Raw genomic sequence first — 25,945 nt, 5'->3', positions numbered from 1 at the left:
CCCTCGGGAGGGTCTGTGGGACCCTCACTCCACCCCAGGGCCGGCAGGGCCCTTCCTGTGCCTTTTTACACAATGAAAACATCTGGGGCCTGACTGATGTTGGGCTGGCCCTGGTCTCTCTTCCCACAGATCCTGCCTCTAAAACGGACCTCGAAAATCTGGAGAATTTTTTTCCTCCACCTGCTGCCTCATGTGCACAGAACCGAAATAGCAGAACACGTATCCTCATGAAGATCAGACCCCAGGGGTAGTCTCGTCCACAAATGACCACGTGACAACTCTGTTAGAGGGCCTGATTCCCATCATGGGACGCAGTGGAAAGGAACGTGGGATTGAAATCCAGACTCCTGGCTTCAGTTTGTCTGCACGGCTGTAGGCAGGTGAGTGAATCTATCTCCCCATCCTATCCACTGTACCACCGGGCCCTGTGTCATCCGAGCACCCTGCAAATGATGGGGTGCCATGCAAACAAGAGGTGCCCTACAGATGCACCCTGTCCTGCTTCAGGACTCCACACGACATCACAATTTTGAATGGAAATGTTGCTTTCACAGTAAAATTACACAGGTTCTCAAAAAAGATCAAGGTGAACTCAAGGGCCTACTGTACCAACCACTGTCATTTCAGTATGGTTCCCCCCAGGCCTTGTCCTTGTCAGCACTACAGTTTGTTCTCAATCATTCACAAAACAAATATTTACTGACTACCGCTAAGTTCCAGGTGCTGTGGTAGGTGCTGCAGATTCAGCCGTGAACAACCACAAAAGACTCAGTCCTTGTTCTCATGTTCTAAGGGGGAGAGAGACAATAAACAAACAGGTATCCAATATGCCGGTGGAGGTGAGGGCTTTAAAACCCAAAGCGCAGTAAAGGAAGTGCTATTTTATATCAGGTGATGGGAAGGCCTTCTCCGAGAAGCTGACAGTTGAGCGGAGACCTGAAGGAAGTGAGGGGGTGCGCCATGGGGATGGGGAGGGGAGGAGTCTGCAGGCACCGGAGGGGGAGCAAACTCAAAGCAGAGGGATCAAGGGGAGATCAAGAGAGATCAGAGCCATGCTGGGTGCTGGGTGGGGAGGAGGGTACACAGCAAGGAGGGCCTTGTAGCACATGGACAAGACTTTGAATTTTATTCTGAGGGAAGTAAAAAGCCATCAGCAGGTTCCAAGCAGAGGGCTGGCACAATACGACATACATTTAAGTTTCATTTTCCAATTAATCTTGCTAGTATACACCAATATTAATTTTTGCATATTCACCATGTATCCTATGACTTTGCTAAATTCACTTATTAGTTCTAGTAGCATTTGCATAGATTACTGAGAATTAGGTCTTCTGCAAACAAAGATAATTTCACTTCTTCCTTTCCATCCAACCTTCTTGCCTTTTATTTCTTCTTGCTGCCCTTTTGCACTGACCGGGCTTCCAGGGCTGGGCTGTACAGCGTTGTAAGCAGGCTCCCTTGCCTTCTTCCTGATCGAGGGGCAAACATTCCATGTTCCACAGTTTAAAATGACTTTAGCTGTGGGTTTCTGGAAGCTGTCCTTTAAGAGACTGTGGAATTTTCTTTTTATTCTGAGTTTGCTAAGAGTTTTTAATGATAAATAGGCTGTGAGACTTGTCAAAAGCTTTTTTTTCTGCATCTAATAAACAGGTAATATTTCTTTTTTATTCAGTTAATGTGGTGAATTACACTCATTGAGTTTCACATGTTAAACCAACCTTGCATTTCTGGGATAAACCCCATTTGGTCACGAGGTGTTATTCTTTTTAAATATTGCTGTATTCAATGTGCTAGTATTTTGTTATATTTTGTGTCCCTATGCTCATGAGAAATACTGATCTGTAACTTCCTTTCCTTTTTCTAAATCATGGTTATGCTGGTCTCATAAATTTGGGAAGTGTTTCCTCTTTCCTCTTCCTCTATGAAAGAATTGGTATAAGACTAGTGCTATCTCTTCCTTAAGTGTTTTCTAAAATTCACCACTGTAGCCATTTGGCCTGGAGTTTTCTTTGCGGGCAAGTTTTAAATTACAAATTTTAATTTTTTTAAAACTAAAATTCAAGGCTATTCAGATTGTCACTTTCTTCTTGTGTTAATTTTGATAATTTGTGTCTTCTGAGGAATTTATGTCCATTTCATCTAATTTTTTTCTGAACTTATTGACATGAAGTAGTTCTTAATACTCCATTATTAACCTCTTAATGTCTGTAAGATGTATAGTAATAGGCCCCCTTTCATTCCTGATGTTGCCAATTTGGTTCCCTCTTTTTTTTCTTGAATATTCTTCTTAGGAGTTTATCAATTTCATTCATCTTTTATAGAACCAACTTTTGTTTTTACTGGTTTTTCTCTATTGCTTGTCTGTATTCTTTCATTTACCCTCCTCTTGTTTTTTGTGATACTTTTTACTGTTACATGTATTAGAAACTCCTCAGTAAAACTGCTATTATTATTGCTTTAAACCATCAATTGCCTTTTTTTTTTAACATCTTTATTGGAGTATAATTGCTTTACAATGTTGTGTTAGTTTCTGCTGTATAACAAAGTGAATCAGCTATACATATACATATATCCCCATATCCCCTCCCTCTTGCGTCTCCCTCCCACCCCTCTAGGTGGTCACAAGGCACCGAGCTGATCTCCCTGTACTATGCAGCTGCTTCCCACTAGCTATCTATTTTACATTTGATAGTATATATATGTCAGTGCTACTCTCTCACTTCGTCCCAGCTTACCCTTCCCCCTCTCCATGTCCTCAAGTCCATTCTCTACGTCTGCATCTTTATTCCTGTCCTGCCCCTAGGTTCTGCAGAACCCTTTTTTTTTTTTTTAGATTCCATATATATGTGTTAGCATATGGTATTTATTTGTTTTTCTCTTTCTGACTTACTTCACTCTATATGACAGACTCTAGGTCCATCCACCTCATTACAAATAACTCAATTTCATTTCTTTTTATGGCTGAGTAATATTCCACTGTATATATGTGCCACATCTTCTTTATCCTTTCATCTGTTGATGGACACGTAGGTTGCTTCCATGTCCTGGCTATTGTAAATAGAGCTGCAATGAACATTGTGGTACATGACTCTTTTTGAATTATGGTTTTCTCAGGGTATATGCCCAGTAGTGGGATTGCTGGGTCACACGGTAGTTCTATTTTTAGTTTTTTAAGGAACCTCCATACTGTTCTCCATAGTGGCTGTATCAATTTACATTCCCACCAACAGTGCAAGACGGTTCCCTTTTCTCCACACCCTCTCCAGCATTTACTGTTTGTAGATTTTTTGATGATGGCCATTCTGAAGGGTGTGTGGTGATACCTCATTGTGGTTTTGATTTGCTTTTCTCTAATAATTAGTGATGTTGAGCATCTTTTCATGTTTGTTGGCAATCTGTATATCTTCTTTGGAGAAATGTCTATTTAGGTCTTCTGCCCATTTTTGGATTGGGTTGTTTGTTTTTTTGATACTGAGCTGCATGAGCTGCTTGTGTATTTTGGAGATTAATCCTTTGTCTGTTGCTTCATTGGCAAATATTTTCTCCCATTCTCAGGGTTGTCTTTTCGTCTTGTTTATGGTTTTCTTTGCTGTGCAAAAGCTTTGACGTTTCATTAGGTCCCATTTGTTTATTTTTGTTTTTATTTCCATTTGTCTAGGAGGTGGGTCAAAAAGGATCTTTTTGTGATTTATGTCATAGAGTAAACCATCAATTGTCTTTTAAAGAAATTTTAAACTGGGAAAACAAATTCTTTTATATTTACCACATAGTTCCCATTTCTGGCACTTTTCATTCCTTTATATGCATCTATATTCCATCTGGTGGCATTTCCCTCCAGGCTGAAGACTTTCCTTTAATGACTCCTGCACTGTAAGTCTGCAGAGAACAATTTCTCTCAACTGTTGTCAATCTGAAAATGTTTTTGTTTCACATTTATTTTTGAAAGATAATTTTTTTTTCAGAACTTTAAAGATGGCATTCCACATCTTCTAGTTTGCATTGCTTTCAGTAAGAAGTCAACTATATCCTTGTTTGTGTCACCCTATATGTAACACAGTTGACCCCTGAACAACATGGAGGTTCATCTGTGTATAACTTAGAGTCAGCCTTCCATATCCATGGCTCCTCCAAATCCACGGATTCAACCAGCCACGGGCCACGTACGTAGTATTTACTATTTAAAAATATCAGTGTATAAATGGACCCACACAGTTCAAGCTCACGTTGTTTAAGGGTCAACTGTGTATCTTTTTTCTTCCGGCTGCTTTTCATCTTTTGTTTTCAGCAATCTAATTCTGGTGAGCCTAGGTGTGGTTTTCTCTGGGTTTACCCTGCTTGGGTTACTTGAAATTCTAAAATCTGTGTGTTGAGATTTTTTTCATCAAATTTGAGGAAATTTCCTCAAATGTTTTTCTGCCCCAATCTTTCTCCTTCTAGAACTCCAATTACACATACATTAGACTACTTGATATTATCTCTCACATGACATTGAGGCTCTGTTCATTTTTTTTCAATTTTTTTTTTTACTCTGTACTTCAGTTTGAATGGTTTCTACTGATCTACCTTCACGTTCACTGATATTTTCTTCTATAGTGCCCAAACTGCTGTTGAATCATCTAGTGAATTTTTCATTTCAGATACTGTATTTTTCAGTTGTAGAATTTCTATTTGGTTGTTTCATAAATTTCCATTTCTCTACTGAAATTCCTATCTGCTTGCTCATTATGTTTCTATGGGTGTGTATCTAATGACCTTTTTCTCTTTGTTACTGGTCACACTGTTTACATGTCTAGTGATGTTTTTATTGTATGCTGGATATTGTAGATAACACTTTGTTTAAATAGTGTTGAGTTTTATTCTGGCAGACAGTTAGTTGACTGGCATATCACCCTGATCCTAATGAGGCTTGTTTTTAGGTCTTGTTATTGTGGGTTTGGCATGGTCCTTACTCCAGATTAAAGAAACCCTATTCCTAAGATGTGGCCTTTCTGTGGCCTCAGTTGTTCAGTAAGAGCTCCTCACTCTGGAAGGTTAGAGCTCTATGTCTCCCAGCACTGTGTGACCTCCAGAATCTTTGTTTAGCTCACTACTTGCTCCTTAGTAGTTGTTCTTTTCTGAGCCTCGAGGAGCCTTGTCCTGTGTAAACACAACTTAGTATTATGCAAGACTAGGTGACCACTTTGAAGATTTCAGAAACTTCGTCTCCAGTACACTGTGCCCCACAGATTCCAGCTGCCTCAGCACCCCCAAATTCTGACCTCTGTTTCCTCTGCCCATCTCTCTGTTGGTCTCTGCTCCCCTGTGTCTTGGTTTTGAAGGCTCTCCCCCACAGAAAGCCAGGATGGATGTGGAACTTGCCTCACACGCTTCCATTTGGATCACAGACCACTGAACATTGTTCTATTCCTGAAAACAGTTGCTTCATATATTTTGCCCAGTGTCAAAATTGTTGGAAAAAGACTAAATCCAATACTTATTATTCCACTATGGCTGGGATTGGAAGTCTGATTGTATTCTGACTCTGGCTGCTGTATGGAAGAAACTACAAAATGAACTACCTACCCTAAGCCCACATTAAAAAAAGATTGATGATGGAGTTTCTCTTGGAGCAGAAAATGCTAATGCTTTGACACCTGTTAAACACCTGTGCAAATCTGGCAAGGCATCAGGAGTAAAATGTACTTTCAGATAAACCCATGGGAACATGAGGCCAGTTCTCATCTCTGACACCAAGTAGAGACCTGCAGTTTGGGAGGCTGGAATAAAAGGACCTCCTTCCATAGTTCTTCTGGTTGAGCTCAGCCACAGCCAGAGCAGGAGCTGGCAGTGTTCCTTCCCCATTCAAAGCTGTAACCAGTGGACTGACTGGCCATCTCATCTGGGAAACCAGCCACAAGGGCAGAGGAACACAAGTGTGTGACCTGGGGAGCTCTGAGGTCACCCTCAAGTATTGGGTCTCATTTAGACAATTCCAAATCTTCAGCTGTGGGGCAGGAAACAGGTCACACGCTGTTACTCTCGCAAATGCAGGACCAAGTCAACCCTCCAACAACAGTTATTTTCTTAGCAAATGCCTGCCCCTCACTACAAATGGGGATCTGGATCAGGGGAAGCCCGCAGTCTTCCCTGGCCACCCAGCTATATGACGCCATGGTTTCTCCCATCCACAGCCTGTGGACGGCTTGTCACGCTAACAGCTTGTCAGGGAACAGGAAGATTTTATCAGCCCAAAAAAAAAAACCCGAACTCAAACTCACCCTATCGCTGTGAATGTCTATCAGGCAGATAAATACGCGAAAGAGCTGCCTCCTCCCTTCCCTGGTACAAGCTGCCATTTGCCCTGGACAACAGACCAAGGCTTGGGTGTCAAGTGGCTCACAGATCCAATGACCTTCCCTCCATCCCCTCCACACCCCGGCACCGCTTCAGGAGAGCAGCAACGTCCAGAATCCACTTGAGAAGTGGCCTGAACCTCACAATTTCCATTACAAGTCCGTGTGTGCAGAAGTGAACGTCATTTACACCTCACCTATCTTCTCTCAGCCTGGACTGAGCCTCTATTTGCAGAACCAGCCAGAAGAATCCTAAAGGTTCAGAGGTCTACACAGAGGAAGCCCACTGCCCAAAACTTCCCTCCCTAACCCTATCTTTAAAAGCGTAATGCAGATGCTAATAGCAGGGGCTGGACAAAGATGTCCTGATTTTAAGCCTCACACAGTGAATCAGCATTTCAGAAACTCTGCTCCCTCAGAGACCCTGTGAGAACTCTCCGGCAAAGTTTCATAAGAGATTGGCGGAGGGCTGTCAGGCAATTTCTGTGTAAGCTTTCTGCACACGCCACGAAATTCATATTTTCCAGAGCCCTAGACAGCAGTAGCAAATTCTTAAATTTCCCTTACGATATTCACATTAGATTCCTTGGGCTTCTCAAGGGGGGCTTTTTGTTCATGAAGTTATTTTCTTTATTTGGTTCAATTTTCTGCTGATTTACATGTAGCAGCTGTGTGATGTAATAGCTACCGCTCATAAGAAGAGGTGGGCAGGTATGGAAGAATTCCTATTAAATGTCTGAGAAAGCAGTCATGATTCTTAGACACAGGATCCCAGAGGAGTTTCAGAATGTTTCCATGCAATTTGGACCCAGGCAACTGTCATCAAACCACTGTTCAGGAAACCTGCAGATGCAAACGAAATGAGCCGTCAGGCTGCGTGACGCGAGCCAGCAGCGGCCATGCACGAGGAAGCCGCCTCCCTGCCGCATATCCCTGCTCTGACCTGCAAAGGCCCACTGCAATCTGATGCCAGGCTGAGCCGGTTTCCCCCGGGGGAACATGGACCTGGCACCGAACACTCCATCTGCTAGGGCGCCCCCAGCCACCCGGCCAGCTGCTCTTTTCCCTGCTTCCCTTTTGGTCAGAGGAATCCTGTTCCCGAGCCACCCGTAAACTCACAGAGCCTGTCCCCAGGTCCAAAGCCCATCAGCGGGCATGACGAAGGGGCAGCGATATGGCTGAGGGACAACGACGATAAAATGAACGGGTATCAGGGCTCTGGCAGCTTTCAAAAGGGGTAACTGAATCCTGAAGATGGAAATGGCTGCATTTTGTGCAGGTTCTCAATCCTCCGGGCTTAATAAAACACCCTTCAGCAATAAGCCCGTCCTGTCATCGTGTCCTTTCTCTCCAGCATCGCACGGGGGGCAGGGGGGAATGCTGTTCCCTCCCCACCAGCCTGGCACCACCTCCCACCTCGGCTCCACCCGCTCCTGCAGCTGCTCCAGCTGCTGGAGCAGATTTCAGAGACCTCTTGCCAACAGGCTGTGGGTCAGGACCACCCTCAGGCAGGACACACCGCACACCTTTTGTGAACAGCACAGGGCAGCATTTTCTCTGAGGATGCATTCTGAGTAGTTCTTTGCTTCCCAAACCACTGCTCCGAGGACACCCCGGAACCAGAGTCAGCTCTGGCTCACATGACAACCGTTCTCCCCAAACAAGGAGCAGCCTGGAAGCCACATGGGTCAGGGTTAAGGTGTCCTTCCCTCCCACACCCACCTACCGCCAGAGTGTGGGCTTAGAGGCCATCAGGCCTGGGCCCGTTTACAGGGGGACCCCAGCAAGGGTCTTTCCCCAGTGCACACGTTTGATTTTCTGCAAAGTGCAGCCGATAACTGCGCCTACTCTCGGGACCAAGAGGAGGATTAAATCAGGTGAGACAGGTCAACTGTGCGGCTCAAGGGTGCATGCAATTACCTCTCAGACAAAAGGGCTGTTCAGGACTCAGGTTCCAGTGAGCTTGCTGGACACAAAGAATCAGAAAAATCTAAGAAACCGTTTATTTTTCAAGAAAGGTTGAGAAGTTGTCTTCAACCCCATGTGGCTGCCAGGAAGTGGAGGATACAGCAGTGTACGTCTAACCCCTCGGGCCTGAGGCAGGCTGGGCTCACAGTAGCTGTGGTCGCACACAGCAGCTATGGGACGAATATCACACCCATGTTGCTGGCCAGGCATTATAAACCTTGATTGGGATTAAAAAAAAAAAAATCTTCCCCAAATAATTTTTCCGACATTTAGCCTACTGCAAACTACTTCACTCTTCTCAGCTACCATGTTCTGGAAAATACAGAAGTTGTCCAAACTCTGGAACTATTCTTGCTCCAAGATTCCCCAGGTCGGGGCTTGCTGATGGGGTCTTTACACCGGGAGTTCTGGGTGGGGCCGGGGGCGGGGGGGCTTGTCCCAAGGCCAGGCACCTGGGCCGGTGCCGATCTGAGAAGCGGGAGACCCACAGTGCCTGTGATTCTGGTTCCAACACAGGCACGTCCCTAATGCTCCCTGGTACCTTGTCCCTCAAAGGGACATGTTAATTCTGGCCCTGCCCACCTCGCAGTTAATGGTGGGCCCAAACAAGACTGCTGGGTGCAAGCTGTGCCTTGAAAAAAAACAGACAGTTCTATAGATGGGGAGGTTTCTCCAGACTATGGGACACTTTGCACAGATGCCCCCGGCAGCCCCAGGTGCCGGCCCACAAGCACTGACTGAGGGTCCTGGGCCTCCGTGGGCAGAGCACGAGGTCAGGCACTGATGGACGAAGCTGACAGGATGCAGTCCCTGCTCTCAGACTCCCACAGACGACAATCCGCCCCCTTAGTGTGCGAGGTCCAGGTGTGTTCAGCGTCATGAGGATGCCCAGATCGATGCCAGGGCCAGAAGGGGAGGCACCTGCAGGAACGGGAGCCGCCGAGCCTCTGCGGGACAGGGTGCCGGTGGTCCGCGGTGGCCTCCTGAATCCAAGCACTGGGGCCTGAGGCAAGGCCGGCACTCCCAGGCAGAAATTACCTGCTGAGCTCAAAGCTGGGCCACCCTGAAAACCTGTGGATGCTTTGTTTTCTTCCCCAAACCGTTCAGTTCACATGATTAAACCCACAGAAACCCCAAGCACACCGATTGCTCTGCTCGCATGCGTCTCACATGGCAACAGGAAAACCGCAGAGGTGACAGTGGAAAAATGTTCTTTCGAGAACAATACTGACACACGTGTGCTTAACTGTTTTACTGTCCCAGCTGGCTGACTCATTTGGTGGTGACGCAAGTGCCAGGCCCCTCCCCGCCCCTTGTTTGGCCCTAACTGGCAGCGGGAGTGTTTCCTCTGGTGACAGCCACCAGCGTCCTGGACGACACACCTGTGCCCGGGATTGGGGAGAGTGGGAAAGGGGCAAGGGAGACCACAGCATTTTGCAATTGATTGAAATAGCCATGCTAACTGCTCATTCCTTTGAACAAAAAGGCAGTCTGCAAAAAGTAAAAGAACAGCAAATGGAGGAGGGGGCCGTGCTGTCGGGCGGTGGATGGGATGGGTTCAACGTGGCCCAGGTATGCTGCAGGCAGGTAAAGGCTCTGGGTTGAAGGTCAACAGCGAGCATGGTGATGCCCACTCCTGTCTGCCACCCACTCCTCAGGGGTGACCTGGCCGTGCTCGCCCGGCCCCACCTCTGTCTCAGGCGCTGGGCTCACACCACCTGTGGTTGCACAGATCTGCTGTTCCGACCCACTGCTCGTCTGCAACGGGGCGTGTGCCAGGCACAGACAGGCGTGTCCCCCCCCCCTCCAGGCCCGTGATGGCTCCTGAGAGCCATCCCCCCACCCCCCGCTGCGGCTGGGGGCCGCCTGCCTCCCACCCCCAACTGGCACGGCCGCCCCCTCCCCTCGGCAGCCCTGCTGAAGCAACTGAGCTAATTCTGGGCTCCCTGCCACCCGCACAAGCCCACGCACACATGTTCTGACTCATTTCTGAGGCGCCTGGAAGCAGGGGCCAGGAGACAGGCCACAAGGCGCCCACGAGCACCCCATCAGCTCAGGGCCGGGGGTCCTCGGCCTGGCAGGGAGGCCTCTAATCACTTCCACAGATCACACTGGTGGGGACGAGCCCCGATTTTGAACTCCACGGATGGATGTCTTGAGGCGTCCAGCCATGTGCTCGTGGTACACAACCATGGAGTTAAAATCTGGAGTTAAAAATTAAACCTGTCTTACTGTTTACCATCGAGACCCATTTGGCGTGTGAAAAATTCTCACCCTATTGCCAACGTTCTCAAACCTAAAAGACATGAGATCAGAAAAGAAGGGAGAATTTACATCTAAAAGCTCAGTTCAATCTATTTCCAAAACCATTTCCTGGACACCTATTTTGCGTTATTCTTCCACATCCCCAGGACCTCAGGCAGAGTCTCCACCCTCAAGAAATCTCAGAGACGGCCGTTTCTGCCCTACCTGTAGCGGCGGTACGATACAGCGCGAGAGGGGAAGCGATACGGAACAGTTACTTCTGCGCAGGAGGTGAGGGAGGGGGAAGAGTGACCTGTGGGCAGCCCACGGGCAGTGAGGACACAGGCCTGCAGCCTCTGGGGATGTCTGGGGAACAGGGAGTTTCAACGCTGGAACCTGTGGGCAGTGAGGGAAGGGGCAGGTATCAGATGTGCTTAGATGCAAGGAATGCTGGTCAGACGTGGGGGGCCCAATGCCAAGCCCCTTAGTAACTAAGGACCACACCTCCCATCAGAGGGCAGGTCTGGGCATCCAGGAGTCACAGAGAGCGCGCTCTGCAGCAGCAAAAAACCAAACATCGTATAGTAACGCATGTATGTGGAAGCCAGAAAAATGGTACAGGTGAACCTAGTTCCAGGGCAGGAATAGAGACGTAGACATAGAGAACGTCAATGGACATGTGGACACAGCGGGGGTAAGGGGAGGGTGGGATGAACTGGGAGGTTATATTTAACATAAATACAGTACCACGTGTAAAATAGCTAGCTAGTGGGAACCTGCCGTATAGCACAGGGAGCTCAGCTCGGTGCTCTGTGGTGACCTAGATGGGTGGGTTGGGGGGAGGGAGGTCCAAGAGGGAGGGGATATATGTATACATATAGCTGATTCACTTCATTGTACAGCAGAAACACAACACTGTAAAGCAATTACACGCCAATAAAATAAATAAATAAATAAAAATAAAATGAAATCTGTCTGACTCTTAAAGAAAAGAAAAAAAAAGAAGGACTTTAACCAATGTATGTGGTCGGGCAAGTTACTTACACGCTCTGAGCCTCAGGATAATCAGAATAAACATAACAAAATCTACTGCAAGGCTGTTTTCAGGATTAAATACGCTATGGGAAAGCGAAGTGCCTGCCTGTGGCCAGTGGTCCTGCAGTGCCCAGGTGTAATGTGGCGGGGAGAATACAGTTTAGAGACAGACAGGTTTGGGGGGAGGTGTCAAACTCCAACTCCACCGCTTAAAAGCAATAGGACCTGGGAGAAGTTGCTCAAACTTCTGAGCCCCGGGCTCCTCCACAGGCAGGCGGATAACAGTGCCCTGTCATTAACAGGCTTAGAAAGCGGCTCTGTATTGCAGGCTTTATTATCATCTTGTCATTCCCTGTGACCCACTGAGCTGCGTGGGGATGGCGGGCTCGGCCGGGTGCCCCGTGACCCACTGAGCAGCGTGGGGATGGCGGGCTCGCCCGTGTGCCCCACTTGTGGTCAGAAGCCAGGAATCCAAGTCAGGAAAACAGCCAGGGGGGAGGAGGCAAGAACCAACAAGCCCAGGGGCCTGCGGTCCTGGAATTCTTCCAACGGATCTTCCACTTGGGAAGTCATTCTCCGCCGCCGCCTCCTCCGCCTCCGCCGCCTCCTCCGCCTCCTCCGGCACCACACAGCAGCCCAGCCAGTGCCAACAGAAGCCCGGACATTTACTCAAGGCGGCCTCGGAACCTCCACCCCAGGCAGGAAGCGTCCGAGAGCCAGGTTTCCAGGGGGACGGCACCCCTCTCTGTGCTGGGCATCACACCCACGCGCACGTGGACGCCACCAGTGAAAACGCGCACACAGGGAGGGGCCTCCCAAGAAACCAGCAGGGTCCTGCCCACCCCTGATGCTAAGGACGGGCAGCCCCACCGGCACCCCCCCGCCTGTCCCCAGGCGCTTCCCGGGCTCCAGCCCTGACGCAGCTCCTCCGCCACCGCTGTGGGACCACAGCAACTGAAAAGGTCCGGGGCTGAGCCCGCAGGCGCTTCCCGAAAACGGCGGGGCGGCCCCGGGCTCGCCCCTCCCACGTCGGGTTACAGAGGCTGGGTGCCGTCTCCACCCCACGGTAGCTCTCCGCTTACACGGGCTGGACGCGGTCCAGGCAGACCTGTGGTTGGTTACCGTCCTCTTCCAAGGAGATTTTTTTTTTTAAAAACGGGAGTCGCGGGGTGGAGGTGGAGCCCTGTCTTGACCCCTCCTCCGCCTCCCGCCTCCCGGGGATCGGGTTCCTGAGCTCACCAGTTCAGGGCCCTCGAACCACAGGCCCCTCATCAACTCCGCTCAAACTGGAGCGTCCGCGGGGGAGGCGGGCTGCCCTGGGTGCACGCGCCCCGCAGTCAGCACCCCTGCGGGGGGGGGGGGGGACACAGCCACGTGCCCTTCCTCCTCGTTCCGTTCTTGACAGTCTCGTCCCTGGAATTTAGACCCCAGAGAGAGAAGGAAGGAAGGATGAATCTTAGCCCAAGGCTGCTCCCAGAGCCGGTCCCCAGCCCCTGGGGCAGTGTCCGGCAGTCATCAGGTGCCCAGCGGGCAAAGGAGTGTGTGGTCCGGAGCAGGGGACCAGGCATCCGAGCATCAGCTCCCTCATCAGTCGCGGGTCTCTCTGCCAGTGTGGGTGGCTTGGCTGAAGGAATTGGCATTGGGGCGCACAGGGTAGAGAAATAAGGGTTGGGGGCAGGGCGTCAGCCTGGATGGAAGTGTCCATTTCCTAGCCTGGCCCAGGGACTCGGTCTGGCCCCTAATCAAAGTGATAAGGAAAGACAGAAAAGGACATCACATGACAGGCCCTAGGGGACTCAGGCTCAGGGACAAGGGGGTACAGAGTGTAGGAGAGGGGCTGCCCCTTGCTGCCCCCTTTCTGCGTGGAACCTGGTGTGGCTAAGTCCTTCCTTTGAGCCCAGGAGTGCCCGGGAGGCCAGAGCAGAGTATCACGGTGGACTCCTTCCTGAGCACACGGGAAGCTCCTCCCAGGACCTGCAGAGAGGAGCCGGGCAGTGAATGAACAGGGCAGGGGCATGCCAACACCTGTCGCTGTGACCACAGGGACCGGGGATGCTTGAGGACTGGGGAGAATACGACTGTCTGGAATCCTGCAGGACCTGCCTAGGTTTGAGCTAATCCAGGCCATGACGTGAAAGTCACCTGAGAGCAGAGAGGGAGGAGGGCTATCAGCTCTGTGCACATGAAGGACAAGAGCTGCAGGGTGACGGGGCGGGGCCTGCACTGGGCAGGTGAAGAGGGGAACCGCTCTGCTCAGAGGGGGGTGCCAGGCAGGGAAAGAGCTGTCCGCTGGGCATGGGCACTGGGCAGGTGAAGAGGGGAACCGCTCTGCTCAGAGGGGGCTGCCAGGCAGGGAAAGAGCTGTCCGCTGGGCACGGGCACTGGGCACGGCGGCCCGTCACAGATGGGCAGCAGCACAGCCGGGTTTGTGTGACAAGTGATAGTTACACATTCCACGCCTACTTGGGACAAGAGGTCAAGCTCTTTTTTTTTTTAAGATTTTTTTTTTTTGATGTGGACCATTTTTAAAGTCTTTATTGAATTTGTTTCAATACTGTTTCTGTTCTACATGTTGGTTTTTTGGCTGCAAGGCATATGGGATCTTAGCTCCCCAACCAGGATCAAACCCACACCCCCTGCACTGGAAGGCGAAGTCTTAACCATTGGACCGCCAGGGAAGTCCCAGAGGTCAAGCTCTTTCAACACAGTTTTCTCCAACTCTATGACCGAGAGGAAGCACACGGGCAAATCTTCCAAACGTCTACTAACCAGCTCTCGGTCTCCTTGGAACCAAAATCAAAACTCTGACCGAATACAGTGCAAGTGTTCAAAGGCGCGGCCGAGCCTTTTGTTTGGTGAATGACAGCAGGTGTCCCTTCCGGGCTCACCCAGGGCACTGGCCTGGAAAACTGCCCCAAACTTCCAGAGAGGGCCGGACGGCAGGAGCCCAAACTCCCACGACATCATCCAATGTTAGGATGCACCTAGAAAAATGGGGATTCTAATTATAACAGTAATTCATTGGATTGTAAGAACACTGTGCTGTATCCATACGATGGGATACTACTCAGCAATAAAAAAGAATAAACCACTGATGCAACTACATGGATGAATCACAAAATAATTACAGACTGAAAGAGGCCAGACAAAAGAGGATCTACTGCATGATTCCTTTTATATAAAATTCTTGGGAATGTAAATTGAGTAACAGTGACAGAGAGTGGACCAGTGAGAAGGGAGGGGGATGGAGGGAAGAGATTAGAAAGGGCATGAGGCATTTCTGGGGGTGATGGATATGTTCACTGTCTTGATTGTGGTATTGGTTTCACGGACACATAAATATGTCCAAACTTATCAAATTGTGCACTTGAAATGTGTTCAGATTATACGTCAGTTACATCTCAATAAAGCTGTTAAAAAAAGTCATCCATGCTGATCATAAGAAAAAATACAGAAAAATATTAAATCTCCCATAATTTTATCAGAGCTGACCCAAAACAATGTTTCCTTTCAATCTTCTCCCTATACACACACACAAATAACATATAACCTTGTTTTTACATAGACTACAATCCCTCTTTTAAAAGTTTTTATATTCTGATTTTTTAAAAACTGTATATACTGAGTTTTTGTTTAGTTTTGAACTCCACCCTTCAGGCACACTGAGAACAGGGGTGGGGGACAAGCAGCTTGGGGGTGGGGGGAGGGTGTGCAACCAGAAGGGGGTTCAGTCCCAGAAGCAAAGCCTCTGGAGGGGCCAGGTGGACCCCAGACCCCAGGGCAGAAAGCCGGTCCACTACTCTGAGAGCCTGCCCAGTGTCAGCACCCCTTCCTTTGGTTCAAACTTTCCTGTTCTCCAAATCGCGCCTAAATGACAGTGCCTTGCACCCAGTATCTGCTCTGAAAAAACTGAAGACCGGCCTATTCTCCCAACACATCTCCCATCTTCACTTTGGCCCCCCGGCTCTTTCCCACGGGTCCCCGGCTCCCCCTCCAGCCCCGGCCCACCATCCCTCCCGCCTTCTTCATTTAGCCCTAGATCACGAAGTGCCCTTGTGACTAAGCATCCTTCGGAAATGTTCCTAAGGTTTCAACCACACTTGGCGTATGAATGACTCACTCCCTATTATTGGGTGTTTAAATTGCTTCCAAATTCTCATCTCTGTAAGTTACATTGTGATGAACATCCTTGCACAGAAATCTTTTGACTGCAGATTTAATTGTGTCCTTGGGAAAAATTCCTAGAAGTGGAATCCCCAGGATGAAGGGGTGAATTCTTTTAAGGGTTTTGGGACATACTGCCAAACTGCTTGACAGAAAGCTTGTATCTTCCACATGGCTCCACTTGCACCAAGTACTATCATTCACAAAAACAAACACAAATGATACACACCCCAAATTTTGCTAATTTGATAGCAAAAAATAGTATCTAATTTTAATATGCACCTATTTTATTACTTTACGACCGACTTTCTCAGATTTACTGCCATTTATTTCTCCTTATGTGAATGAATTCACATCGTTCAGCCACTTTCCTATTGGCAAGTTCATTCACAAAAAGAGTTCTTCATATCAATTATCAGAGTTGTTTTTGTAAGAGTATTTTTCTATACGTGTTGCAGGAGTTTTTTTTCTCAGTTTATCAACTGACATTTTATTTTGTTTTGGGGTTTTTTCCTTTTAGCACACTAAAGTTTTGATTCCCCCTGGTGAAACAAAACAATTTTGGACTTGTGGCTTCTGCCTCTGGTATCACATGTAGAAAGATGTTTCTCATCCCATAATTTCCTAAGTTCTCAACTGAAGTAAATTTAATGACTTCATTTTTACATTTAAAATTGTAATCCACATGGAATACATTTTGGGGTTTGACGCGAGTGAGAAACCTGATGGTTTTCCTAGTGGTTAAATATTAACTAAATCTATTAACTCTTATTTTCCAGACTTTCTAGTCTGTTCCATGGATATGCTTTCAATTACCAGCTCAAAATCAAAATGTTTCAAGTATTATAAATTTATAATATGTTTTAATATCTGATAGGTTATCCACCAAGATTCTAGCTGGGAGTTGCATTAAATCCAGAAATTAATTTGGGAACAACGTAAATACAGAAAATAGTGATCCCTCCCTTGCGGGAACGTGCTAAACACCTTCGTTTACAGAACTGCTCTCTTGAGTTTCCAGGTCAACTTTCTTATGCTCTTCATGCAGGTTCTACACATTTCCCATTAGCACCCTTGCCAGGAATTCCACCTTTGATTCTGTCATTGGTGGAACAGCTTCCCCATCACATTTCCTGACTATCTTAGGGGCAGACAGGCGAATTGTGCACACTTCCGCATGTAGGCGCTGTCTCTGCAATGTCCCCCAGCCAAGCACAGCTGGTTCCAAAGCCTTCACTGAGTGAGTGGTCACCCCTGCAGGCCCCCAGAGCTGTGACCACTAAGGGGCGCCCGCGCTTTCCTCCTCGGTTTCGCCGCAGCCTCCTCTTTTAAACCCCTCCGCCCGCCCTCAACAGCCCTCTACACAGCCCATGCCCTGTCCCATCAGACACAGCCTGTCCCACACACACCAGACCCTTCTCCCAACTGGAGGTGTTGCTCCCTGTAGAAACGACCTTCACTCCTCTAGATCCATCCATTGCTATCTCCATAGTCTGACTTCATCAACCGCCCCCCCAAAAGAACACTGTAGTGCGTATTTGAAAGGTGCTAAGAGAGTAGATCTTAAAAGTTCTCATTACAAAAAATTGTGTAAATATGTATGGTAGCGGATGTTAACCAGAGTTATTGTGATCATTTTGTAATATATACAAATATTGAATCATTATGTTGTACACTTGAAACTAACGTCAATTATAGCTCAATAAAAAATAAAGTAAAATAGCAAAAATAAGTAAGATAAAATGTTAGGAATTTTTAAAAAATCCCCACTGGGTTTGCACCTTGTGGAGGAGCCCTTACTCCAGTCTACTTTCTGATAAGCTATTCACACGTCTGTGCCCTGTCAGGTGATGCTGGGAAGGCCCGGCCCACAGTCAGCTGTCCTGCCCCAATCCCAGTGCCGTGCACTCGGCTGCAGCAAGTGTGTGCTGATAAACTGGGTGAAGGAAGCTGGAAGTGTGCACCCTGGGTATGGAGAAGCCAAAAGGAAGAATGATTCCAGGAAGACCGGGAGGCCCGAGAGGCTGAGGACAAAGGAGCGTTTGTGCCTCTTCAGAGCAGATGGGGTGCAGGCCAGCCCAGCCCTGCACACCTGGAATCTTTCCCAACAACTGTTTGGGCTCCTCCCTCCTGCAGGAAGGTGGGAGCCCGGGTCTTGGAAATCAGCTCTGCCCAGCCGTGGCCCAGACATGCTCAGGTGAAGGCCAAGGCTCTCAACCCTGGCCACACAGCAGATTCACCTGCAAAGCTTGTTAAACACAAAGTACGCTCCCACCCAGACCTCCTGAGTCAGCAGGGTAGGTGAGGCCACGGCAGCCTCAAGCAGGCTGATATCAGGCCAAGGTACAGCCCAGGCAATCACCCTCCACCTCCTTGGCCTCCCTTGAATGGCAAGGTGGACCAAAAAAGGAGAAGAAAATAACGCTTGACAATGCCTGGAGGCCAGGCGCTGGGCTAGGAAGGCACTTGACATGTACTATCTAATTGCGTTACTGCCCCAACTTACAGAGGAGAAACCACATTCAAAGGTGTAGTCTCATCCCCAAGCGACCAGCCTGGGACCAGGACCAAACAAACCAAACACCCCATAATTGAGAAATCCAACCTTTTCTGGTTTAGCTAAGACTCTGAAGGGCCTAAGAGTGCCAAGCATCTATCTCCCCGTGATGCCTCGGGCACCCAAGCACTTGGTCCTGAGCCTGAGAAACAAGGGCTGTTTGCCTTCACTGACTGGTCTCTGGCCAAGTTTGGGGGGCCCGGTTCTTTTCAGGGTTCCTGCTTCTCCTCCAGCCCCATTCTGCACCCGGGCATGGGTAAGCCAAGCCACCGAGCGGTCCCTTCCTGCCTGGGCCATCCCCGCCTCTGTGACTCTGCTCAGGCACCTCCCCGGGTGGGCAGGGCCCTCTGTCACACTCCCAACCAGGCTGTGTTGTGACATTCTGGGGCTCTAAGCACTTCTGCCTTCATGGGCCCCTTCCTCTATTTATAAAAGATTTTTTAAGTATTATATATCTTACAGTTGCATTGGTATAAAGATGAATATATTATTGTATACTAAAACATTCTCTTTAACCTGAAGTTCATGTTTTCCTTCTGATTTTAAAAGAAATTAAGACATTTCTTTGGGCCCCTAAAGCTCTTACGGACGCTCAGCACTGTGCGTCCCGTGTCCACTGGGCCGGTGGGCCCTGCCCCACCGTGAGCCCCACAGGGTTCCCTGGACGCTCCCCACGGAAACTGGCGCAAGCTCAGCCAGTGCCTCTAGGACCCAGGCCCCAGGCACCCCACCCCGGAGGATCTGGTGCCCTCACCCGTCACATTCATTGCACTTATGCTGATATTTCAATGCTGTTTAGACTGTGGGCTCCATGGACCTTGATAATGTGTACTGAAGGAACACTGAATAGAATGAATAGCAGTGAACTTTTACCAGTGGGACTACTGGATGAAATGATAGGTTTGTTTGAGGACTTTTGCCTGATTTTCTTGGCTCAGTATTTCATATTCAAATTAGCTTGACATGCAGTTCTTTCTTGCAGGTGAATAAGAGGCCACGGTGGCCTGTGAGACCAGGCTGCTGAGGGAACAACATGCCTGCTAGAGTCCTGGATCCTTCTGTTAGGGTCCAGGTATAAAAGTAGGGTCCAGGTGCCTCATGATCCCTAAGTGGTTAAGACATCCTGTGTATTTCTAATGCTAAAGCTCTACTGGGCTGTGACACTTCAGACCGTTTGGAAGTTAGTGCAGTGGCTGATGCTTGGGGATTGCTTTTTAAAAATAAATCCTGGGAATTCCTGGCAGTCCAGTGGTTAGGACTTGGCGCTTTCACTGCCAGGGTCCGGGTTCGATCCCTTGTCAGGGAACTAAGATGCCATAAGCCAGCGGTCTCCAACCTTTTTGGCACCAGGGACTGGTTTCGTGGAAAACAATTTTTCCACGGATGGGGGGTGGGGGAGGATGGTTCAGGTGGTAATGCAAGAGATGGGGAGCGATGGGGAGCGGCAGATGAAGTTTTGCTCGCTCGCCCACCACTCACCTCCTGCTGTGCGGTCCGGTTCCCAACAGGCCTCGGACCAGTACCGGGGGTTGGGGACCCCTCCCATAAGCCACATGGCATGACCAAGAAATAAATAAATTAGTTAATTAATTAATTCTGAAACCCTGAAATAGAGAAAACTAAGCAGTAATTAATACTTGGAATTTTGGTATTATTCAGCCTATTACATCTCTTAAATTTGTCTTCATGTTTGGTTACCTCTTTTAGACCATTTTTTCTTAATTCATATGTTTTCTTTTAATTAAGGTATGTTTGTCCTAAAAAGAAAACATTTGGGAGTAGAAAACTACACTTTGTCTCATAACTGGAGTGAAGCTTCAGCCACTGCAGAAGCACCCCCTGGTGGAACCTACTGAAATTGCAAGCAAAGTACCCAGGAGGAAAAAGCAAACTGCAAAAGGGCATATCCACTTTTTTGAAAGGCTACAAATATGAAATCTCCAAACACAGATCCTTGGTTCTTTACCTGTGAATCCCTGATAAACAAGCATTATATAGAAATGGTATCAATATTATGTCACATACATATACAGGTTATTATTTTTATTTTATTTTACTTTTTTTTAAACATCTTTATTAGAGTATAATTGCTTTACAATGGTGTGTTAGTTTCTGCTTTATAACAAAGTGAATCAGCTGTACATATACATATATCCCCACATCTCCTCCCTCTTGCGTCTCCCTCCCACCCTCCCTATCCCACCCCTCGAGGTGGTCACAAAGCACTGAGCTGATCTCCCTGTGTAGGTTATTATTTTTAAATAAGTGTAGATGTGATTAATAAAATATGTCATCTAGATGAGCCTCAAAATTCATACTGTTTTTTTGTTTATATACTGATATATTAAAAATACAATTGTTGTCATGTGGAAGGTTTCCCTAACTGTCCAATGTGACAAAGGGACACTCCTACTCAGAAAGACCAGGAACTCTGGCTTTAGGGGAGAACTGACAGCCTTTAAGAAACCAAACACCGTGGCAGACCATCCTGGACGTTGTGTCTTGAATTCAGATGGGAATTCCACTTTGATTGACAGTGAGGAGCTTAAACTGCAACTTTGCTCAAAAGACTACACATCCATGAGAAGAGCAAAGAACTGATGTAATGTCATGTTGATATTACAGCAGAAGTGTTTATTTGGGAATTGGGGAGAAACAAGAACAGAGGATGTTTGGGAAGTATCTGCTCCCTCGGCTAATCCTGCCGGCACATGGCGAACAGTTCACTTGGGATTGCCCCGTGGAGCCCGAGAGACTCAGGATGCAGCCACCCTGGTGCGCCAGCCAACCACTGACCCGGTGACAAGGCAGGATCCCAGCACCGGTCGCTCTGGACCCCTTCCCCCACCCCCAGGGGCTTCAGGTGACCGCCTCCCTCTCTGCCCACCTAGGTGTCCCTGGACGGGGACAGGCACACATGCCACTTTCACCTCCTGAGCTTTCGTTTCCTCACCTCCAAACAGGGACAATCGTTCGTACTCTTTAAGGTGGCTGCCAGAACCAGTGGGATCATGTATTCCTTAAGTACCCAACAGTGCCTGGAACACAGCCCATGTTCAGCCCACTGGGGCTCCAACCCGTCCCCCTCACTCGACACTACACTTTTTATTCTCTCAGATGGCACGTTACAGGCAACAGTACCCCAGTTGGTCCACACAACGACCCTCAGAGGTAGGGGCTCGTCCCGTCCCATTTTCCACACGGGGAACAGAGGCGCTGAGAGGCCACGTGGCTGGAGAATGTGAGAGTCAGGCTCTGCACCCAGAGCTCCCAGTCACGAGGCCTTGTTCAATTTTAACTAGGAATGTTCTAACATTAAAAAAGAGAGAGAGGTAAGTAAGGCTTAATTATAATAACACGTCCTTTTTAACTCACTCTGGTCCACTGGCTACAGCATACCTGCCGCTTCCACACAAACGACTGCCTTTGCTTCTCCCAACAACCCTGGAGGAAAGTGAGCCCGAGGCCCACAGGGTCAGCCCGGCCCCCAGCCCGTGCCCTCGGCTGTCTCCCCACCTGCCACCTCCCCTCCTCTGCTTTCCTGCAGAAACTGCTGCAGGCGGCGGATGCAGGAGGGAAGGAGGAGGGTCCCCAGAGACTCCCGCCCGGGGTGCGTGTCAGGGAAGCAGCTCTGGGGGAAAGTGGCCTGGAACAAGGAGCCCCTCCTGTGCCCCAGGCCTCGTGCACACCCTAGGGAGTAACTTGCCAAGTTCACTCCCACTAAGAGAAACCCTGGGCCAGTTATAAGGACACTTCCAGGCCATTTCCACATTAACAGTTCAAGACAGGTTAAAAACAGGCGACAAGGAAAGGACACTGCGTTCAATTCCCTGCTCCACCGCGGACTGGCTGTCTAGGTAAGTCTCATAACCGCTCTGTGCCTCAGTTTGCTCCTCCGGAAAATGGGAATAAGAATTGGTGTGGGGGTAAAGCAATCCTGGCAGCACCTGGCATGTTACCTAAGGAACAAACAGTCTATTTTCAAGGGGAAATCATCTCCTGAGAGAAGAGGGGGTGGAGGTGGGTCCACAGCTCTGTTGCTCACTAGCTGAGGGGCCCTGGCCAAGTTACTTGGCTTCTCTGGGCCTCAGTCTCCTTATCTGTAAAATGCACAGGGTGATTGTAAGGACTAAATGAGATGCTGAAGATGAAAGACCCAAAATGATGCGTGGCCTCGACATCACCTGCTCTCTGCGCTGGAAAGAGACTCATCTAATCTGGAAAGAGACTCATCTAATCACACACATACTCACAGCTTAGTAACTATTTGAAAGCACAAGATTCGGGGAGGGGGAGGTTATGCAATACGCAGCCTGGATTATCCAATGTATCTATGCCACATGCAAAAAATTCAGAATCTCATTGTACGTGCTTAAAAAAATGGAAAGAAACACCTGTTGCTGGTAAAATAATTATTTCAGTTTACTTCATCATATACAATCAATGTACAACCCCCTAAAATTAAAGAAAGGCAAATGTCTGTTACATATAAACCAAAGACAGAAGGTGCTGTGGAAACCTAAGGCACATCATTTGGGATACAGCAAATCACGATTACTTTCTCTTTTTTAAAAGACATGGGTTCCTTTGATGGGCCTCGCTGAAAGCATGACCTGCTGGACCCTCCAAGGACTAGTCCCAAGGGCTGTGTCGGCCCACCTGGAGTTGGAGGGGGCCGAGCTCCCTTCTCACCCCTACCACCCACCTCAGAGCTTCGAGCTGGGGAGCACCGGCTTGTTTTAAACAGTCCATCTCTAAAGGGGGAGCACACACCACGAGGGCCAGAGGACCTGTTGAGGGTCAGGAGAGCGTGCACCCCCAGGCTGGGGCTGCCCCCCTGCTGTCACCCAAACACCCTACCACCACCACGGCTCTGGGTTGCTAAGGACACAGTCTTTTCTGGAATCCTTCCTCGGCAATGCTTTCCTGGAACAACTGAAAATACAGAAACCACGCAGAGGGGGAGCTTGGAGCTATATAAACACCTGAATTCACACTAATCACACACAAAGGCCGTTGGAAGAGGCAGGGAGAAATACGGTTCATAAACTGCCTGCTGATCAATTATGGGTCATGAAAAAAAATTGGCTATTAACTTTGCAGTAAGCTAACTCCTGCTTCCTACCCACGCCTGACAGCTCAGGGCTGCTCAGTGTGAAGGGGCAACAGAACCCAGGGTCCCCAGGAGAGAAAAGAGCCAGACACTCCCCTCCCAGCCCACAGCTGCCCACAGGCAGGCCTCAGGGGGCCTGATTTTCAAATACGTGGTCTGCATAGAAGGCAAGTCTGCAAGCGCTATTCGTATGTGGCTTCACCTTGAGATAGATACTGATATATAGAGACAGATATATAGTGTTTCTTTTTTTACCTATTTGAAGCTCAGGCTGGAGAGGCTGCCAATCTGGTTTCTAAGAGTGAGCAGGAAGGGGGCTGGGGTCATGTCAAAAGGGGTCTGAAGAGAAGGGGACTGAAATGAAAACCTTATCAGGGAAACGACCTTGACCTCCTCTGGAGAGGACAAATGATTGATTCTGCAAGGCAGGGACCAGGCCCACAGAACCCATGGCTAAATTCTGTGAATTTCACCCCTGTCTGCATCAAATAGAACACAAAAAGTACAAAATATTTTTTTAAGAAAAAAGAGAGAAGGGCTGAGATACAGTTCACCCCACCTGGCTTGCTCACTGCCTGCTGGAAACTAGAAAACCAAGACCACACTTCCCGGCCTCCATCCAGGCCATGCTCCCCACGAGGTGGAGTTTCCTGTGCCTCTTTGCTAACAGGCACCACCACGGAGGCATCAGATTTTCCCATGGGTGGTGATGAGGGTCCCAGGTGGTCCACTGGCCACAGCTCCACGATGAACGCCGAGTGGCAGGTGGGACCCTCCACGCGGTGGGTCTGGGGTGGGAGGCAGCTCCTGGAGGGACAGCTCTCCTCTGGGGGTCACCCCTGTGGGTCTGGCCCAGGGCTGAGCTTTCAATGATTCTGTTATCCCTGAATTTCCTGCATTAAATCCTCTTCTCCTTAAACTAACCAGAGCAAATCCTGAATAGCACAGATGCTGAAGATGCCGTCGACCAAGATCCATGAAATCTCATGGGGAAAAAAAACTTCAGTGTGAAAAAAAAAAAAAAAAGACTCTGGGCAGGACACCTCAAAGGAGGAGGCTTGTATATAGACAGGAAATCTACTTATGAGATAGGACTTCAAAGGAAGCAACCAGACAAACGTACAAAAGAGCACTGACAATGATCTTCATTGTTGTGCTGCTAAACGGAAACGTCCATCCAACAGAGGGCTTGGTGAGTAAGCCGGGGCCACCCTGACAATGGAATCCCTCGCAGCCATAACAGCTGGTGCTAAGGAAGAGCATCCGACAATGTGGAAAAGAGGTTCAACACATGCTACTCATTTTGAAAAGGCAGCCCAGAAAACAATGTAGACATTACCTCTTTGTATTAATATATACTTTTGTGCATACATGTATGTATGCGTATTCGGAACAGCAAGGACAAAGTTTGGAAGGATACGCCCCCAAATGTTACTGAGATGCCTGCTCGTGTTCTGCCCCCTGGCTTGCTGGATGGGAGAGTCTGTCTGTTATGCAGCACCTGGCCTCGGGCCACCCGAGGGGGGCAGCCAAAGGGCAGCCTGCCAGGACGGAGCCAAATCACAAGTGTGGTCGGGGACCCAGACGGTTGGACGGCCCGTCCCACACTGGGTTCACCACCTTCCAGGCCCTCCCCGCTTGCTGGCCTGGCCGAGTCCTTTCTACAATGGCCCCTCTGCCACCTAGAGATCCCGGGATGCCCATGAAACGCTCCCAGCGACTTCAGCTCTAGAACGTGGTACCAGATAAGCCTTGCTCACCAGAACCCCTTGACGCACAAACCCGTCTTTGCTCACGAAGGCCACACAGCAGCAAGATGATACCAGCTAAGCCTCGGAAAGCAGGTGACGCACATCTGCAAAATGTTTTGTGTTCGTACACTAAGAGCCCATTCACACCCTGAAAGTACACTGGACATGCTAATACATCATGATTTAAAGATCTGATTTCCAATGGACGATGCAGCTGACACCAAGCAACTGGCCAAATACACAGGGCCGAGTCTATCCCCATGGAAATGACCCCAGGGCACGGAGGATGAATCAGCAGGTGGAGTGGCGTGGCCGCCGGGTTCAGACGTCGACCCCCAGCAAACGCCACCCTCCTCCTCCTCCTCACTTCCGTTAGCAGAGTTAGCACTGCAGCTGCTAAGTCATGAATCTTCCACGCAGACGGGCCCATAAGAAAGTTCCTGCTATCACTCCTTGCGGAGGAGGTCAGGGAGAAAGGATGAATAATTAACAGGCAAGCTGATGGAGCCTCGGGATTAGGAGTTAGGTATCAAACCCAGGTTAGAATAGCAGGTGCCAGTGGAGACGCTGCTTCAGAGCAGCTCCCTGCCTTTCCCACGTGGGCTGCAGAGCCGTGAGGAGAACTCAAGGGACCCAGGTCAGAGCCTTCATGCCCACCGCACCTGCCCCTGCACCCATGAGGTGCTGAGGCTGTGCCTGCCCCAGAGCTGCAAGCAGACCAAAAGAACAAAGAGCTGAGAGCAGCTTGCACAGGCTCAGAGCAGCGTCTACAGAAAGGACA

General features: G+C 48.9%; 1 protein-coding gene and 1 long non-coding RNA gene across 9 annotated transcripts in view; one reads left to right on the top strand and one right to left on the bottom strand.

Moving 5' to 3' along the window:
• The window catches only part of LOC309611586, a 512,787-nt gene that overhangs the window by 212,262 nt on the left and 274,580 nt on the right, over nucleotides 1-25,945 (top strand). The gene's annotated exons all lie outside the window — the stretch shown is intronic.
• Nucleotides 1-25,945, bottom strand: part of CRACDL (CRACD like) — a 125,972-nt gene that overhangs the window by 94,299 nt on the left and 5,728 nt on the right. Inside the window, exon 1 of one of the 8 annotated variants that reach the window (XM_082356141.1) lies at nucleotides 12,819-12,837. The exons of the other annotated variants lie outside the window; for them this stretch is intronic. The gene's annotated coding sequence lies outside the window, so the exon portion shown is untranslated. Of the gene's footprint in view, nucleotides 1-12,818; nucleotides 12,838-25,945 lie in introns of those variants that run through there. 8 annotated transcript variants of the gene reach the window in all.

This window comes from Balaenoptera borealis, assembly GCF_965194805.1.
Source record: "Balaenoptera borealis genome assembly, chromosome: 15".
NCBI classification, from domain to species: domain Eukaryota; kingdom Metazoa; phylum Chordata; class Mammalia; order Artiodactyla; family Balaenopteridae; genus Balaenoptera; species Balaenoptera borealis.
The sequence above is the reverse complement of the archived record's forward strand: the minus strand, read 5'-3'. Positions and strand labels throughout refer to the sequence as shown.